This window comes from Empidonax traillii, unplaced genomic scaffold, assembly GCF_003031625.1.
Source record: "Empidonax traillii isolate 1590-97213 ecotype Southwest subspecies unplaced genomic scaffold, ASM303162v1 scaffold165:size1224784, whole genome shotgun sequence".
NCBI lineage: Eukaryota > Metazoa > Chordata > Aves > Passeriformes > Tyrannidae > Empidonax > Empidonax traillii.
This window is the reverse complement of record NW_020955358.1, coordinates 767,221-773,660: the sequence shown is the minus strand read 5'-3', so window position 1 is coordinate 773,660 and position 6,440 is coordinate 767,221. Positions and strand designations below refer to the sequence as shown.

General features: G+C 39.5%; 1 protein-coding gene across 1 annotated transcript in view; it reads left to right on the top strand.

Moving 5' to 3' along the window:
• The window catches only part of LDLRAD4 (low density lipoprotein receptor class A domain containing 4), a 276,972-nt gene that overhangs the window by 37,772 nt on the left and 232,760 nt on the right, over positions 1–6,440 (top strand). The window lies entirely within an intron of this gene.

Below are 6,440 nucleotides of genomic sequence, written 5' to 3'. Positions count from 1 at the left end.
GATGCAGAATTTATGTATTACAAGGATAATATCTACTTGAGAATGCAGTTTTTACAAATGTGTTACCAGAACAAATACAAGCTCTGCGGGAAGAGTCAACTTTTCTTTTACAAAGGGAAATGCCACCTTTCAAAGTAACTGAAACTGTTTGAGAGGCTGAATGTGCAGGTGAATAGGAAAGATCTGGATGTCCTTCAGAGGTATTTGACAACATTCTGTACCAGAAAAAAACCAAGCAGCTGTGCACGAAGAAGGAGGGTCATGTCATGGGCTAATATATGGGTAAAAGATGGGGAGAATAGGGGAAAAATGAGTGGTCCCTTTTGACAGTCACCAGAGTAGTTGGACTGGGTGATCGTATAAAAAGTATACTGAAAAGGGGCTCCATGATGACGTGAGAAAGGGTGCTAATGATAGTCACCTGCTCATGGTAGTAAGGTTGAAGTGAACCCTGAAGAATTGGAGTAGTGCCTGACATGGTTGTGTGACTGAGTGGTGGAAGGGCAGCTAAAATTCAGTGCAGATAAATGGCAAGTGGTCTATATGGGGAAAAAACCCCCTGTGATTCTGCTAAAAAACAATGAGCTTTGAGCTAACTGTTACCATGAGTGAGTCAGTTACCAGGTTATGATAAACAGCAGTGTAAAACAGGAGCTCACTACTCTACACAGATCAGAAAAGCAAATCCAGTGCTATGAAATATTAATAAAGGAATAGAGAATAAAAGAGGTGGCATCCTTGTTGCCACTGTGTAAGTTCGTGGCTCACCATCATCTTGTATCATGCGCAGTCCAGGTCCCCTCAGCTCAAAAACAATACTGTAGCATGAGAAAAAATTGGAAAAAGCATCAGTTTTAAGAGATACAGAAAGGCTTATGTACATGGGAAACAGGGATTCTTTATCCTGTGAGGAAGAGATATTGGAGGGTATTCTTGAGGTCAGCAGTATTGTGAGTGGTGGAGAGAACCTTCACGGGTTCTGTTGTTCATTGTCTCTTTTGAACACGAGTCTTAGAGGAGGCATCAAGTAGAATATAAGCAAACATAAGAGAGGTGGGTCTTCTTAAAACACTGTGCCAAAGACTATTGTGTTTGCTGAAATTTTACATGAGTCCACTTTCTGACAGTATGGAGTCCCAGGTTTGCTGCAAAAAAGCAGTTGTTCATGCAAAGAAAGCGAGGGGTTCTCTGCCTCAGTATTGTCATCTTAGCAACAGGGCATGGTTTTCTTGCATATGCCTTTCCTAATTTTGGAGCTCACACTGCACCTTCCTGAAACAGCAGGAATTCCATTGAAAGCAGAGGAATAATGACAACACCAAGAGCTTTTATCTGCACCTTACTGGGTCGGGTAAGCTCAGTTTCCTTCTTACCAGAGTCACTCAGTAGCAGCATACATTATATTCATGTTCGAAGTGCAAGCACTTGCATGTCTTTTGTGTAAGTTCTGTGTGTTTTATGCCTTCATCCTCTTCCATCCCCAGTGCCTGCACTGGATTCTGAACCTTCACTTGAGATGATGTTCCTCATTAGGGAACCACGGGCTGGCCCCTGTTGCTTTGGCTGTCACATCTTTGCTCCCTGTACTATAGCTGGTCTGGGGATTTCCATTTCCTGGACCAGCTGGAGAACTGAGGTGTGCATGCATAAGCCTCCATTGCTCACTGAATCCTGACAGGGAATGTGTGGTTTTACCTACTGACTCTCCTCACGGCACTAGGTGACCCTCGTTTGTTTCTATTCTGATGGACACTTCCTCTTTTAGGAAGTCAGTAGTGTAGTTTGTTTGTGAAAAGGACCAATACTCTTTTAGGTTGTGCAGTGGTTGGTGTGATGGACTGGTGTGTAATGTTTTGCTTCTGAAATGAGAGACAAATCTGAGGATGGTCTTGAACACAGTTGCAGAGAAAGAACAAATATCAAAGTTTAATGGGAACCCAGGTTTCCTGATGGTAACTTGTTGTGCTAACAGCAGATTCATTTGTTTCCTAATTAATCAGAAGGAGTGTTCTTTTTATTTCAGCCATCTGGTGGAGAGCATGTTGTTTAGCTTCTTGCTACTGCAAATTGGAGCTACACAGGAAAAAGGATGTTTCAACTTCTGTTTTTGGCTTGTTTTTCAAGGTTGAGTCAGTATAGAGCACGTTAAAACGTACAGTAATCAGTTGCAAAGTTCAGCTCTCAAGGACTGTAAAAATTTAACTTAAATTGTTCTTCCTGAAAGGATAAGATGGTGATATTGATGATTTAATTGCTTATTTTTACTTGTTTTATTCCATGTAATCAATTGTCAAGACAAAAGCAAAATTTCCTTAGTGAACTGCAGAACTATTCTAGGATACCAAATTTGTTACCACTTTGTAGAGAACATTCAATGTTGCTTTTACATTTCTTCTTTGGATTAATGTCAAAAGCATATTGCCTGTCAAACAATTTGTTGTTGAGTGTGCCATTAGCTTGCTAACTCCTCGCAAGGATTTTAAAACATTGCATTTTTTTTCCCTCCAGAAGTCCCTTTAGCGCAGCCTTTCTTTGGAAGCTGTATTGTTCTTGTGGAATATTTTCCAAGGAGCAGTCTGTCCCTATGCGATGTTTACTGTATTTTTGCCTTGCAGCCAGCAGATTTTAGTACAAACTTGCCTGGGGGTGGCCTTGTCCTATTTTCCTCTTAGATGGTTCTGGCATTTATAGAGCTTGGGAGATCGTGCTTCTGAATTTTCCAGTCTGAAGAGCTCGAGCCAAAACAGCAGGGGAGATAGCAAACCTGTACGTTGTTTGGCTTACGGCAGCTGGGCCTGTTTTTCCTTTGACCTAAAGCAATGGCAGCTTTTCTTGGGTTTTGTGTGGAGGAGGGGAAAAGTAAAGAAGAGGAAAGCTACGTGAGGAAAACTGCTTTATCTCTGTGCTTGGAAAAAGCGAGCCTTACCCCCACCCTCCCCCTGACAATCCCTCTTTTTGTGCCCCTAGCAAAGGTAACTCCAAGTTACTTTTACATTGCATGTAGAGATTGCTTTAGTTGGTTTGTGAATACTGACTATTCATAAGAGAAGACACTGTGCTTTGTTTTAATGTTGCATTAGGATTTTTACAAAACAAACTTTTAATGTTGCAGTACCACAGTGCTTTCAGAGTGCACTTTTAATTAGAGGACCATCATCTTTGCAGTTTTCAGTGACATTCGATAGCTTCCCACCAACGTGTATTTTCTCCCTTACGTCTTGGCCATTGAAAAAAATACTCTTGCAAAGTAGGGCCCAGAATCTCCACTGGGGAATGAACTGTGATGAATGATTGTGGGAAAACATGAAATACCCTGTAGATGGATGGCTCAGAGAACATAACAAGTCTTCTGGTTTGGCCTTGTGCTTGAAGAGCCCTTCTTGTCTGTAAACACTGTCTCTGAAGTCATCCCTGCTTCATGAGGTTTTCTGTGGAAATACATTTCAGTGTTGCTGGCTTTGACGTGTTCTAGTCTTATATTTATCAGCAGATGTTTCAGTTAAGTTTTGCGTTTATAAAACAGAAATACTGTGTCACAGAGTGAAGTTTTTCTTAGAGAAATGGGTTTCCATGTGATTGTTGGAATCCTGAGCTTATGAATTCCAGGAGCATGGAGAGTTCCCTAAAAAGTTTGTGAGAATGACAGGGTGTTGAGGCTTAGTATGTGTTTGAAGTGCAACACAAAAGAACACACAGCGTGTGTGTGCCAGGAATTTCCAAGGAACTCCCAGTGATTAAACCAAATTAAAAAATATCGTATCTCTGAAGATTGATAGGATTACTGTTTGTATGTCTGCACTAGTGCGGGACAAACGGGGGACAGATCCTGAGCCCTCCTCAAACTGAACATACAGGGAAAGAAAAAATTTCATGCTTCTCTATGTTTTAATGTTTTCTCCCTTTATGTTACCACATAGTTTTTCCTTATAGATGTGTGTGTATCTTCATGATGCCTGTTGTAGGTGAACAACAGGCATTTGTTTCTACTGTAGTTCTGGCAAGGGGTAACAGTGCAGAAGCTACCTAGCTGCTCCTTTTGTGAGGAAGCTGTTGACCAGCTTCACAGCGCAAATTCTTAATTCTTACCCAGAATAAGAATTTGCCTTCTCCTCTCTTGTCCCCATTTGCAACTCTCTGAGTTAGTGAGTCATATACCTAAATCATATTTCATCCTAAAGGGAACATTATTTGGACCTGTAAACAGATGCAAGGAGAACGTTAGAGCAGGTGCACGTTAGCCTAGAGCTTTCTCTTTGGGATAAGAAGGGTTAGCAGAACATTGGTGCTGTAGAACCAGTGTCTCCAGTCTGTCTTGGCTGAGCATTGTGAATGCCTCAGGCTGTCAGAGTGGGACAGGAAGGAGCTGAGCCTTTAAAAAAATATGTTGGCTTCAAAATCATTAGGTATTACGTAGACAAGTAGTCCAAATTTACCTAACTGTTCTATATTTGTTTTCCCCTCTCTTTCCATTCAGCAAGTCCAAGTTGCAGTATGAGGCTTGCTTTCCTTCACAGATCAGTTTGTTACTAGTTGCCTGACTGAAACATCCTCGTGTTGCAAGTTTCATTCTTTGTGCATAGGGAGTTGGTTTAAATTAGATACATCAAAAAATAAATCATATTCCATTCTGATGTGATAATTTACCTAATTTTCCTCTTATAATCACCTTTTTTTTTTTTTTTTTTTTTTTTTTTTTTTTTTTTTTTTTTTTTTTTTTTTTTTTTTTGGTCTAACATGAACTTTTCTACTTTTTGTTGTGTTTTGTTCTACAAATCTCCGTAGTGAATTGTCTTCCTCTTTTTTCAATGGCTGTCCAAATTCTGAAGGTAAAGCACAAAGGACTATGTTCCCTCTTGGACTTTAGTACCACTCCTCATCTTACTTTGTCACTAAACACAAACAAATTTGTCTTCTGATATTTAATACTTCTGTTGCCCTTAGGATAGATTTTCTTTCAATGTTAAACTTATGTAGGCTGTGATCACGACTTAGTAATTTCTCTCTTCTTTTAATGTTCTCAAGGATGTCTTCCTTAACATTAGGTAGCAGATCTGGTAGATTTTTTCTGGTATTAATTGCTGCATAACCAAGTGCCCTTGAAAGTCAGTTATGTAAATGAACAGCCTTGAGCTGGCCATAAGAATGAAGCTGGCTTGAGTTTTAATTTAATAATTGAGGAATTGGAACATAAAATGGTCCTTTAAATCTAAAATAGGATGGAGTCATATTCTTTATTAGACAAATTCTAATTGCATGAACTACATCAGCAGTTTAACATTTAGTTTAGGTTGATCACTTTGCATGCAGGTGAGCACTTTAGATGGTTATTATTAGGAAAAAGTCCTGCATTTGGTTGCCTGAGGTAATTTTAGGCGAGTATTTTGAAAAAAATTACTAATTTGTTGTGGCTTTAAAATAACAAGTAGAGTCTTTCTTGGAATATATTCTTTACATCTGTTTTTTTTCCTTTCTTAAGTTAGCAATCATAAAAGTTGCTGTAAAAATTCCTATATTTTTCCTGAATATGCATCATACATGAATCTCTTGCCTTATTAAGATAAGTACGTGAGTTCTGGACAGTGGAGGGCAGGTACATCATGTATGTCCCTTTGGGCAAAAGTTATTTATTGTTACATTCAATATATGCAAAAACGGGTGGATGCGACGTTATTTGCAAATACAGGCTTGGCAAACCTCCTCTGGAATTCGGAGAGGGTTTTCCAGCTCGACTTAGTCATTTTTTCCCAAATGTCTTGGCATAACTGATCACTCAGGAGTGACATATGGTAGAAACATGCTCTAAGGGACAAGTCTCCCGGATGGCGCACAGCACCACACAAGATAGACAGATGGTGGCTTATTCAACCTTGGAAAAAGTTTAATCCTACATATTGGCACGTCAACCTGGGTACTGAGAGAGAGGCGCACACATGCCTGTGAAATCTGAGGCAAAGCTTCTGTGAGTTTGCTTGCTGTTACTGAAGGAGCTAGAAAGACTGAGCTGATACTATACTGCATGAGTATCTGTAAATTAACAGGCTCAACGTGCTATCCAGAAAAAGAGATGTTCCTTAGAAAAGTGGAAATCCCAGAGGTAGCAGAACACTGCAGACGATAAAATTTGCTGAACTTTTCACAGCTGTTTCTAGACTAAAACATGTTTATTCAATAAAGCTGGTGAGTACTTACCTAAACTTATTCACCAGTAGCTGTTGAATTATTGAAGTGTCTAATAGGAGGAAGGATTTTTGGTTTTCATGGTTTTCATAGTTTTACTTCTGTTTCAGGGCTTGGTACAGGTTTTGTGAAGTGTATTACCACTTCACAGCACAGAAACTGTAACCTTTCTCTTAGGTAGGTTCAAACAAAAAGTTACTCATTCCCCGATGGTAAGTTTAAATTTATAGCTGTAGATTGCAGGTGTTTTTTTTTTTTTTTTT